The following is a 12,065-nucleotide window of genomic DNA, read 5'->3' on the forward strand; positions in this document are numbered from 1 at the left end:
TCTTACCACTACCCCACACAGCCCTCACAATTGCAATATACTCAGAGCTGCTCAAATATGTCAGCACATAGCAGTATTCTCAACCTAGGAGTCGGCCTATGTTAAAAACTAAAATAAAAACATGTTTCAATGTGCACATATTATTGGTTTATAATGTGTGCATAATGGCTGACATTTTGACAGAATTAAATGAAAGGTTTTTTTTAAAAAAACGTTCTGCTATTGATACTAGTGATACACATAACAAAAATGATGATGCTCAAATGAGAATGAGCAAAACAAGCCAGACATAAAATAGTTTATTCATAAGATTCCATTTGCATGATAGCTCCAGAACAGGCACATCTATGATGATAGAAATGAAATCAGTGGTTGCTTGGGGCAAGAGAAACTTCAAATGGGCACAAGCAAGCCTTTTGGGGTGATGGAAATGTTCTATATCTCAATTGTCGCATTGGTTACACAGGCACACTTTGTCAAAACTCACTGAACTATGCATTTAAAATTAGTGCACTTTTTATATAAACTGTACCTCAATAAAGTTGACGTTGAAAAAAAATAATCTGTACTAGTCAAATCCTAAACTTTAATCTGTTTTTTCAATCTGAATATACCTGGACCCATTTTTTTCATGTCACTTTTTTTTGAGGTATAGTTGATTTACAATACTATATTAGTTTCAGGCATGTAACTTAGTGATTCAAAATTTTTATAGATTTTACTCCATTTATAGTTATTATAAAATATTGGCTATATTCCCTGTGCTGTACAATATATCCTTATTTATTTTATACAGCTTATTTATTTTATACATAGTAGTTTGTACCTCTTAATCCTCTCCCACTGTCTTGCCCTTCCCCAGTTCTCTCTCCCCACTGGTAACCACTAGTTTGTTCTCTATATCTGTGAGTCTGTTTCTATTATAGTCACTAGTTTGTTTTATTTTTTAGATTTCATATATAAGTGATAACATACAGTATTCATCTTTCTCTGTCTGACTTATTTCACTAAGCATTATACACTCCAGGTCCATCCATGTTGTTGCAAAAGGCAAAATTTCATTCTTTTTATGGCTAAGTAGTATTCCATTGTATATATATACTGTATATATATACCATATGTTCTTTATCCATTCATCTGTTATTGGACACTTAGGTTGCTTCCACATCTTGGCTATTGTAAATAATGCTGCTATGAACACTGGGGTGCATATATCTTTCCAAATTAATGTTTTCATTGTATTCAGACATATACTCAGGAGTGAAATTGCTGGATCATATGGTAGTTCTATTTTTAGTTTATTGAGGAACCTCCATACTGGTTTTCCACAGTGGCTGCATGAATTTACATTCCCACAGTGTACAAGGTTCCCTTTTCTCCACATTCTCGCCAGTATCTGTGCTATTTGTGGTCTTTTTGAGGATAGCCATTCTGACAGGTATGAGGTGGTAGCTCATTATGTTTTTTTTTTAACTTTTAAAAAATATTTATTTTATTTATTTATTTTTATCTTTGACTGTGTCGGGTCTTAGTTGCGGCACGTGGGATCTTTCATTACAGGGTGTGGGCTCTTTTTTGTGGCACGAGGGCTTCTCTATAGTTGTGGCACACGGGCTTCTCTCTAGTTGTGGCATGTGGGTTTTTTCTCTCTAGTTGTGGCACATGGGCTCCAGAGTTCATTGGCTCAGCAGTTGTGGCATGTAGGCTTAGTTGCCCTGTGGCATGTGGGGTCTTAGTTCCCCAACCAGGGACCGAACCCATGTCCCCTGCATTGGAAGGCAGATTCTTTACCACTGGACCACCAGAGAAGTCTCCTCATTATGGTTTTGATTTGTGATGCTGAGTATCTTTTCAAGTGCCTGTTGCCAATCTGTTTAACTTCTTCAGAAAAATGTCTATTCAGGTCTTCTGCCCATTTTAAAATCAGGTTTTTTGTTTGCTTAATATTAAGTTGTATGAGCTATTTGTGTATTTTGGATATTAACCCCTTACCAGTCATATCATTTGCAAATATTTTCTCCCATTCAGTAGGTTGTCTTTTCATTTTATTTATGGTTTGTGCAAAAGTTTTAAAGTTTAATTAGGTCCCATTTGTTTAGTTTTGCTCTTGTTTTCTTTGTCTTAGGAGACAAATTCCAAAAAATGTTGCTACAACTCATGTCAAAGAGTGGTCTGCCTATGTTTTCTTCTGGGAGTTTTATGGTTTCCAGTCTTCCGTTTAGGTGTTTACTCCATTTTGAGTTTATTTTTGTATATGGTGTAAGGAAATGTTCTAATCTCATTCTTTTCCATGTAGCTGTCCAGTTTTCCAAGCACTACTTATTAAAGAGGCTGTCTCTTCTCGATTGTATATTCTTGCCTCCTTTGTCTTAATTAACCATAATTGTGTGGGTTTATTTCTGAGCTCTCTATTCTGTTCCATTGATCAATGTGTCTGTTTTTGTGCCAGTACCATACTGTTTTGATTACTGTATCTTTGTAGTATAGTCAGAAGTCAGGAAGCATGATACCTCTAGCTTTGTTCTTTTTTCTCAAGATTGCTTTGGCAATTCAGGGTCTTTTGTGGTTTGATATAAATTTTAGGATTATTTGTTCTAGTTCTGTGAAGAATGTCAAGAGTATTTTGATAGGGGTCATATTAAATCTATAGGTTGCTTTGGCTAGTACGGACATTTTTTTACAATATTAATTCTTCTCATCCCAGAACACGGGATATCTTTCCATTTCTTTACATCATTTTTGAATTCATTCACCAATGTTTTATAGTTTTCAGAGTATAGTTCTTTCACTTCCTTGGTTAAGTCTAAATATTTTATTATTATTGATGTGATTGTAATGAGATTCTTTTCCTTAATTTCTCTTTCTGATAGTTTGCTGTTACTGTATAGAAATGCAACAGATTTCTGTATACCAATTATGTATCCTGCAAATTTACCAAATTCACTGATGAGCTTTAGTAGTTTTTTGGTGGCATCTTTAGGATTTTCTACGTGTGGTATCATGTCATCTGCAAACAATGACAGTTATACTTCTTCCTTTCCAATTTGGATTCCTTTTATTTCTTTTTCTTGTCTGACTGCTGCAGCTAGGACCTCCAATACTATATTGCATAAAAGTGGTGAGAGTGAGCATCTTGTCTCGTTCCTGACCTTAGAGGAAATGCTTTCAGCTTTTACTCTTGAGCATGATGTTGGCTATGGCTTTATCATATATGGCCTTTATTATGTTGAGGTATGTTCCCTCTATGCCACTTTCTGGAGAGTATTTTTAATCATAAATGGATGTTGAATTTTATCAAAAGATTTTCTGCATCTATTGAGATGATCATATGGTTTTTTATTCTTCAGTTTGTTAATGTGGTGTATCACAGTGATTGATTTGTGGATACTGAACCATCCTTGCATTCCTGGGATAAATCCCACTTGATCATGGTGTATGATCCTTTTAATGTATTGCTGGATTTGATTGCTAATATTTTGTTGAGAATTTTTGCATCTATATTCATCAGTGATATTGGCCTGTAATTTCCTTTTCTGTGATATCTTTGTCCGGTTTTGGTATCAGGGTGACAGTGGCCTCACAGAATGAGTTCGAAAGAATTCCTTCCTCTGCAATTTCTTGAAATAGTTTGAGAACGATATGTATTAATTCTTCTCTAAATGTTTGGTAGAATTCACTGTGAAGCCATCTGTTGCTTGACTTTGTTTGTTGGGCTGTTCTTTTTTATTACTAATTTAATTTCTTTACTGGTAAGTTGTCTGTTCATATTTTCTATTTCTTCCTGGTTCAGTCTTGGGCAATTGTACACTTCTAGGAATTTGTTCATTTCTTCTGGGTTGTCCATTTTATTGACATACAATTGTTCATAGTAATCTCTTATAACTCTCTGTATTTCTGTGATGTTGGTTGTAACTTCTTTTTCATTTCTGATTTTATTGATTTAGGTCCTCTCTCTTTTTTTTCTTCACAAGTCTGGCTAAAGATTTATCAAATTTGTTTGTCTTTTAAAAAAACCCGCTCCTAGTTTCATTGATCATTTCTATTGTTTTTTAGTCTCTATTTCATTTGTTTCTGCTCTGACCTTTATGATTCCTTTCCTTCTATTAACTTTGGGTTTTGTTTGTTCTTATTCTGGTTTCTTTAGATGTAAGGTTAGGTTGCTTATTTGAGATTTTTCTTGTTTCCTGTGGTAAGCTTGTATCACTATAAACTTCCCTCTTAGAACTGCTTTTGCTGCATTCCATAGATTTTGGATCATTGTGTTTTGGTTTTCACTGATCTCCAGTTATATTTTGATTTTCTCTTTGATTTCTTTAGTGATCCTTTAGTTGTTCAGGAGCATGTTGTTTACCCTCCACGTGTTTGTGGGTTTTGCAGGGTTTTTGCTTGCAGTTAGTTTCTAGTCTCATAGTGTTGTGGTCAGAAATGATGCCTGATATGATCTCAATTTTCTTAAATTTACCAAGGCTTGTTTTGTGGCCTAGCATGTGATTTATCCTGGAGAATGTTCCACGTGCACTTGGAAAGAATGTGCATTCTGCTCCTTTTGGATGGAATGTTCTATATATATTAAGTCAATCTGGTCTAACGTGTCACTTAAGGTCAGTGTTTCCTTATCAATTTTCTTTCTGGATGATATGTCCATTAATGTAAGTGGGGTGTTAAAGTCCCCTACTATTATTGTGTTACTGTAATTTCTCCGTTTATGTGTATTAACATTTGTTTTATGTATTTAGGTGGTTCTATGTTGGGTGTGTATAACAACTGTTATATCTTCTTCTTGGATTGAGCCCTTGATCATTATGTAGTGCCCTTCTTTGTCTCTTGTAACAGTCTTTATTTTAAAGTCTATTTTGTCTGATATAAGTATTGCTACTCTGGCTTTCTTTTTCCAGAGTAGTCTGTATGTTTTTAGATCTGAAGTGAGTCTCCTGTAGGTATCATATATATGGGTCTTATTTTTATATCCATTCAGCCACTCTATGTCTTTTGATTGGAGCAGTTAGTCCATTTACATGTAGAGTAATTATTGATATGTAAGTACGTATTGCTTTTCTGTTCACTGTTTTGGATTTGTTTTTGTAGTTCTTTTTTCTCCTTTCTTGTTCTTTTGGGTTTTTTTGTTTTTGTTTTTGTTTTCTTTTTTTTTATATTTTTTTTATTAGTTTCTGCTTTATAACAAAGTGAATCATTTCTTGTTCTTTTGTTCTCTTCTATTGTGATTTGATAACTATCTTTAGTGTTATGTTTGGATTCCTTTCTCTCCTGTGTATCTATTATAGATTTTTGGCTTGTGGTTACCATGAGCTGTGTGTGTGTGTGTGTGTGTGTGTGTGTGTGTGTGTGTGTGTGTGTAGAGAGATATATGTTTACCATGAGATGTGTGTGAATGTGTGTGTGTATATATATATATATATATATATATATATATACACACACACATACACACACATATATACCTTTTTGAAAAAAACAATCCAGTGATTTCTGGGTAGCACAGTACCAGCTACATCACTGCTGCTTTTATGCTTGCTTCCGGACATCCTGGGCTTGAAATAAAGATACTGTGCTATTGTACTCTATACAGTAAAGTACACAAAAGAACAACCACTTGTAGAGGATGCACACATGTGACAATGTACGCCAGACACATGAACTAACTTACGTGATTGGACATGCGAATACACGTTCACATCTTTGAAAGTTCGCAACTTGAAGGTTCATATGTAGGGGACTTACTGTATTTGCTTTACCAATGAACTTTTTCCTTTCATAATTTCCATGTTTCTAATTGTGGCCTTTTCTTTTTTTCTTAGACCAGTCCTTTTAACGTTTCTTGTAAAGTTGGTTTGGGTGTACTAAACTTTTAGTTTTTGCTTGTCTGTAAAACTTTTTATCTCTCCATCAGATCTGAATGAGAGCCTTGTCACGTAGAATGTTCTCTTGCTTGTAGGATTTTCCCTTTCATCACTTTAAATATATTGTGCCATGCCCTTCTGGCCTGCAGAGTTTCTGTTGAATATTCAGCTGACAGTCTTATGGGAGTTCCCTTGTATGTAACTTGTTGCTGTTGCTTTTCCCTTTTTATTTTTTAATATTCTTTCCTTATATTTAATTTTTGCCATTTTAATTACAATATGTCTTAGTGTGTTCCTCTTTGGGTTGATCCTACTTAGGACTCTCTGTGCTTCCTGGACTTGGATGTCTGTTTCCTATCCCAGGTTAGGGAAGTTTTCAGCTATTATGTCTTTAAATTTAGTCTCTGCCCCTTTCTCTCTCTTCTCCTTCTGGAACCCCCATAATGTGAACATCAGTATGTTTGATGTTGCCCTAGAAGTCTGTTAAATTGTCCTCATTTTTTCTCTTTTTTCCTTTTTCTGTTCAGCTTCAATGATTTCCGCTACTCTGTCTTCCAGATCACTGATCCACTCCTCTGTATCATTTAGTCTACTCTTGATTTCTTCTAGTATATTTTTCATTTCAGCTATTGTATTCTTCATCTCTGTTTGGTTGTTCTTTATATTTTCTAACTTTTTGTTTAAAACTTCTACAATAACTCCCTGCTCTATTCATCCATTCTTCTCCCAAGTTATTTGATCATCTTTATGATCATTATCTTTAACTTTTTCTCAGGTAGATTGCCTATCTCCACTTCACTTAGTTCTTCTGGGGTTTCATCTTTCTCCTTTGTTTGGAACATGTTCCTCTGTTACCTCACTTTGCCTAACTTGCTGTTTTTATTTCTATGTATCTGGTAGCTTGGTTACATTTTCTGACCTTGGAAAAGTGGTCTTCTGTAGGAGACTTCCTATGCATCCCAGTAATGTACTCCTAGTTACCAGAACTACATGCTCTTGGGATGCCCCCATGTGGGCTGCATGGGTCCTTCTGTTGTGGCAGGCTGACTACTGTGGGCAGTCTGGTAGGTGTGGCTGGCCCCCAGTTCAGTTGCCTGCCAGGCCCTTCCTTTTGTGGAGGCTGCCAGCCACTGCTTGGCAGGGCCAGGTCACAAGGCAACTAACTGTGGAACCCCAGGGAATCCCAGGGCTAATACTGGCCCACTGGCAGGCAGAGCTGTGTCCTGGGGTCTAGCTGCAGGCCCAGAGATCCCAGAGACGGTCTCAACCTGCTGGTGGGTGAGGCTGTTCCCAAGGCTAGAGCAGGCTCTCTGGTGGGAGGGGCTAAGGCCCAGGGGATTCTGGGGCTGATATCTGCCCACTGATGAGTGGAGCTGGGTCTGGGGGTCACTGGCTGCAGGGCCCTGGTGGGGTGGTCCCAGGTCTAGTGCCTGCACACTGGTGTTGGGGCCAGTTCCTGGGCCTTTGGTAGGCAGGGCCATGTGCAGAGTCAGCTGGGGGCTCAGGGGGTTTTAAGGCAGACTGTCTTCTGGTGGGTGGCACTGTGTCCCCATCCAGTTAGTTGTTTGGCCTCAGGCATCCCAGTACTGGTGCCTATAGGCTGGTGGGCATGGACGGGGCTGGATCCTGAGGCTATAAAGCTAGAGGGAGAATTTCAAAATGGCACTTGCCAGCACTGGTGTCCACATGGTAGAATGAGCTCCCCAAAATGACTGCTGCCCATGTCTATGTCCCCAGGGGTGAGCTCCCATTGCTTCCTGCATCTCCAGGAGACTCCAATATCAGCTGTTAGGTCTAACGCAGGCTTCTTTCAAATGACTGCTTCTGCCCTGGGTCCTGGAGCGTGTGAGATTTTGTGTGAGCCCTTTTAAGAGTGGAGTCTCTATTTCCCACAGTCTTCTGGGTCCTTAATGTAAGCCTTGCTGGCCTTCAAAGCTGAATGTCCTGGGGGACACATCTTCCTGGCACAGGACCGCCAGGCTGGGGAGCCCAGTGTGGAGGCTCAGACCCCTCACTCCTTGGGGAGAACCTCTACACTTGTAATTATCCTCCTGTTTGTCGGTCTTGACTATACCACAACTCCACCCTTCCTACTCAACTCATTGTAGTTCCTTCTTTATATCTTTAGTTGTAGAAGATCTTTTCTGGTGGTTTCCAGTTTTATCTTTTTCTTTTTTTTAATATTCATCTATTTATTTATTTATTCATTTGGCTGCACTGGGTCTTAGTTGTGTTATGCGGGATCTTCGCTGCGGCATGCGGGATCTTTAGTTGTGGCACACAAACTCTTAGTCGAGGCATGTGGAATCTAGTTCCCTTACCAGGGGTCGAACCCAGACCCCCTGCATTGGGAGTGAGGAGTCTTAGCCACTGGGCCACCAGGGAAGTCCCACAGTTTTTTCATAAGTAGTTGTTTTGTAAATAGCTGAAATTTTGCTGTGCCCATGGGAGGTGAGCTCAGAGTCTTTCTACTCCACCATCTTGGGAACTCCCTCAGACCTACTTTAAATTGAAAAAATATATATATATGAATCAACAGATAATCCTCTTGCTTCATTATTTAGCCACAGCTTTGATTTACTTAAAAGAGCAAAAAACTAGATCCAAAAGCCAGGGTTAGGGAGAGGAATCATTGTTTCCACATGTTCTCTCAGAAGAGAATTAGGTAATAAAGACAATACGCTGACACAAGAAATAATATTATGGCATAAGTGTAACATAACACTGGATGGGAAAGTCTACCTCATCCCAATTTCACATGTCTGGGCAGTGCTTGTTCATGTGTGATCTGAGGGCCTGGCTGCATGTGGCAGAGGCAAAAGAAGGAGTAAATAGATGCACTCATTAGTGCCCAGCCCCTCATGGACGCATCTGCTCTAGGGGGGTGTACTCAGCTGGTGGACAGTACTGATTCAGAGCTTCTTCCTCACCCCAGAAGACCTGAATTAGCCACCCTCTCTGGTGCAATACACTGCAGAATGACCCTGATTTTGTCTGCCACTCTTCATAAGCATGCCACTACGATTATTACTTTATGATACCAGGTCTTATGTGTGTGAATTAGGAGTTAGATGGAAAAAACAGTTCTCAAGTCTGTGATCAAAGTCATTTGTAAAAAATTAGACTAAACAAGTGTTTTCTGCTATACTATCTCCCCAAGAGAGGGATATATTATGTTTCACAAATTTATTTAACCCCTATACAATTAGTGTTCTGAAGAAGCCAACTGGGAGACATTACTTTGGGCAAGAGGAAATCCAGACAGTACTAGATCATCTGAGACAGAGCTAAGAATGTGGCAGAAGCAACAGAAAGTGTACTCACAAGTTGATAAATAAACTTAGAATAACATTTACTATGCTCTGTTTTTGTTATAAACTCTTTATCTCATTTAATCCTCATATCAACTCTACCATGGATGTAGTGTTATTTCCCCCATTTTACAGATGAGGAAACGGAGGCAGAGAAAATTTCAGCAGCTTGATCGAGATTATAGAATTAGTAAGAGTCAAAGCCAGAAAGCAAACCCAAGCTATCTGGACCCCATAGATCATGCTTTATAAACCACGTTACAGTGCCTCTCAGCACTATAAAAGAAAAGAAAGGGGTAGACACTTCAGACCCTCACTACTCAAAGTACGATCCATGGATCAGGAGCATCAGCAACAACTAGGAGCTTGTTAGGAATGTAGAGGCTCAGGCCCCATCCCAGACCTACTGAATTAGAACTGGCATTTTGGGACTTCCCTGGTGGCACAGTGGTTAAGAATCTGCCTGCCAATGCAGGGGACACGGGTTCGAGCCCCGGTCCGGGAAGATCCCACATGCTGCGGAGCAACTGAGCCTGCGCACCACAACTACTGAAGCCCGCGCACCTAGAGACCGTGCTCTGCAACAGAGAAGCCACCACAGTGAGAAGCCCTCGCACCACAACAAGGAGTAGCCCCCGCTCGCCGCAACTAGAGAAAGCCTGCACACAGCAACAAAGACCCAACGCAGGAACTAGAGAAAGCCTGCACACAGCAACGAAGACCCAACGCAGCCAAAAATAAATAAATTAAATAAATAAATTTATTTTTTAAAAAAATTAGAAAAAAAAAGAACTGGCATTTTAACAAGATCTCCAGGTGACTTATTAAAATTTGATAAGTATTGCTCTAAACAAGAAAGCCTTAAGTTTTTCTTGTTTCGTTTTGTTTTTGTTTTAGTCCCAGACTCCTTTGAGAATCTGAGGAAAGTCATGGACCCTGAGCACAAAAATGTGTATAAGATTTCAAAGAGTTCATGAATTCATGTTTACTAAACCCTGCTGTAGAGAGTGTGAATGTGGTAGGAACCAGTCCTTTATACCTTCCATGCATTATTGCTTTTAATCCTTATAAACTCACTATTGATAAAATGGAAACTTGAAGTTAAGTAACTTGCCTTAGTCATAGGAAGTGATGACATCAGGATCAAATCTGGATATTTTGCTGCCAGAGCCTAGCTATCACACCAAGCACCTAGGCATGGCTGAGCCACAGTGATTCTGAGGGACATCCCAGTAGAACTTCACCTCTCTCCGACAAGATCATGTTCTCCATCTAAAGTACAGTTCTGGAAGAAACACTGATGGAGTGAAGAGGAAGGGGACACCGCTTAGAGGGGGAGATTAGTCAGAGGGATCCTAGTAATCCATGTGATGGTGGATGTCCCAATCAGATCCCCCACACACGCATCTTCCTGACACACTTAAAACCTACACAGACTCAAGTGACATGCCAATCCATGACTTTCACCTACCACACGACCCCACTCTAAACCATGGTTGACAAAAAGATTTCATTTCATAGGCCAGCTGATTCATTGGTAATAGCTACTTGGTGTTCAACATTGAAAAGGAGCCAGTTGAGGACTGTGATTGATTATTAATGTCTGCCCCCAGCAGCAAAGGGTAACACAGTAGGAGGAATACCAGCACCACTTATTTACCACCTGGTACATTTAATTACTGCTTGGATTTTCATTCCTTTATTTAACATGCCTGCACTAAGTGTGACTTCTGTACACAGTGGCAGAAGCCCTCTTACCCATCCTAATGGAATAATGAACTTAAAATGTCTGACAGAATGGCAAATTATTTAAAAACATATATACCTTTAAAACATTTCAATTAAAACACAAATACATATGTATTAACCAATTTTGGATGTAGGGCTATCTTTTTTCTTCTGAGTCCATGCTTTTGGAGCTCCCCAGACATTTCTTTCACACCACACTCAAATGCACTACTTTTTAAAGATTCTTTCAAAGCAATCTAAAAAATTTTTACTGATATTTTTCCCTCCAATTACAACTGGTTTCTTCATACCTAACCCAAAAGCAAAACAATCATGGGAAATTCATCTTTATAGTCTTTCCAAACATTTGACTTAGTTTTCATAGAAACAACTATTTTCTTTCCCTTTTATCAGTTACCAAACCATATAATATTTAATTAAATTATGTAATTACTCTAACAAGTGCAATTGGTACAGAGGAATTTCAGAAGAAACACAAATGATTATAGGACAGGGCGCTACCCAACAAGCTACAGAGGGGCATGAGTCAGTATGTTTTACTGAGAACTGAAGAGCATTAGTTACTCTGATGAGTTGAACAAATGATGGCCAGTTAGAAGAGTTTCCATTATACTACCCTGAGCTCTCCATAGTGGATTTCAACTAAACAAGACTCTTATTAACCAGAATTTCCAACACATGATTTCCATAATGATAGCTGTAAGGCATTCAAAGATCCTGATGTGAATTATAAAATGAAGTGGGACAAAAGAGAATCTTGGGCCTCCCTGGTGGCGCAGTGGTTAAGAGTCCGCCTGCCGATGCAGGGGATACGGGTTCGTGCCCCGGTCTGGGAGGATCCCATATGCCGCGGAGCGGCTGGGCCCGTGAGCCATGGCCGCTGGGCCTGCGCATCCGGAGCCTGTGCTCCGCAACGGGAGAGGCCACAACAGTGAGAGGCCCGCGTACCGCAAAAAGAAAAAAAAAAAAAAAAAGAGAATCTTTTTTGATATCTCCACTTTTGGGGGGGTGTCTTTTGACATTTTTAGTTTATGCAATCCTGTATTTTAAGAATCCTTATAATCTAGCTTTAATCATTTCAGGAATAAGGAGAGGCTAAAAATATACACAAAATAAGTTCATTATCTCTATACTGTTGAGAAAATTT

This window comes from Mesoplodon densirostris, chromosome 6 (assembly GCF_025265405.1).
Source record: "Mesoplodon densirostris isolate mMesDen1 chromosome 6, mMesDen1 primary haplotype, whole genome shotgun sequence".
Taxonomy (NCBI): Eukaryota; Metazoa; Chordata; class Mammalia; order Artiodactyla; family Ziphiidae; genus Mesoplodon; species Mesoplodon densirostris.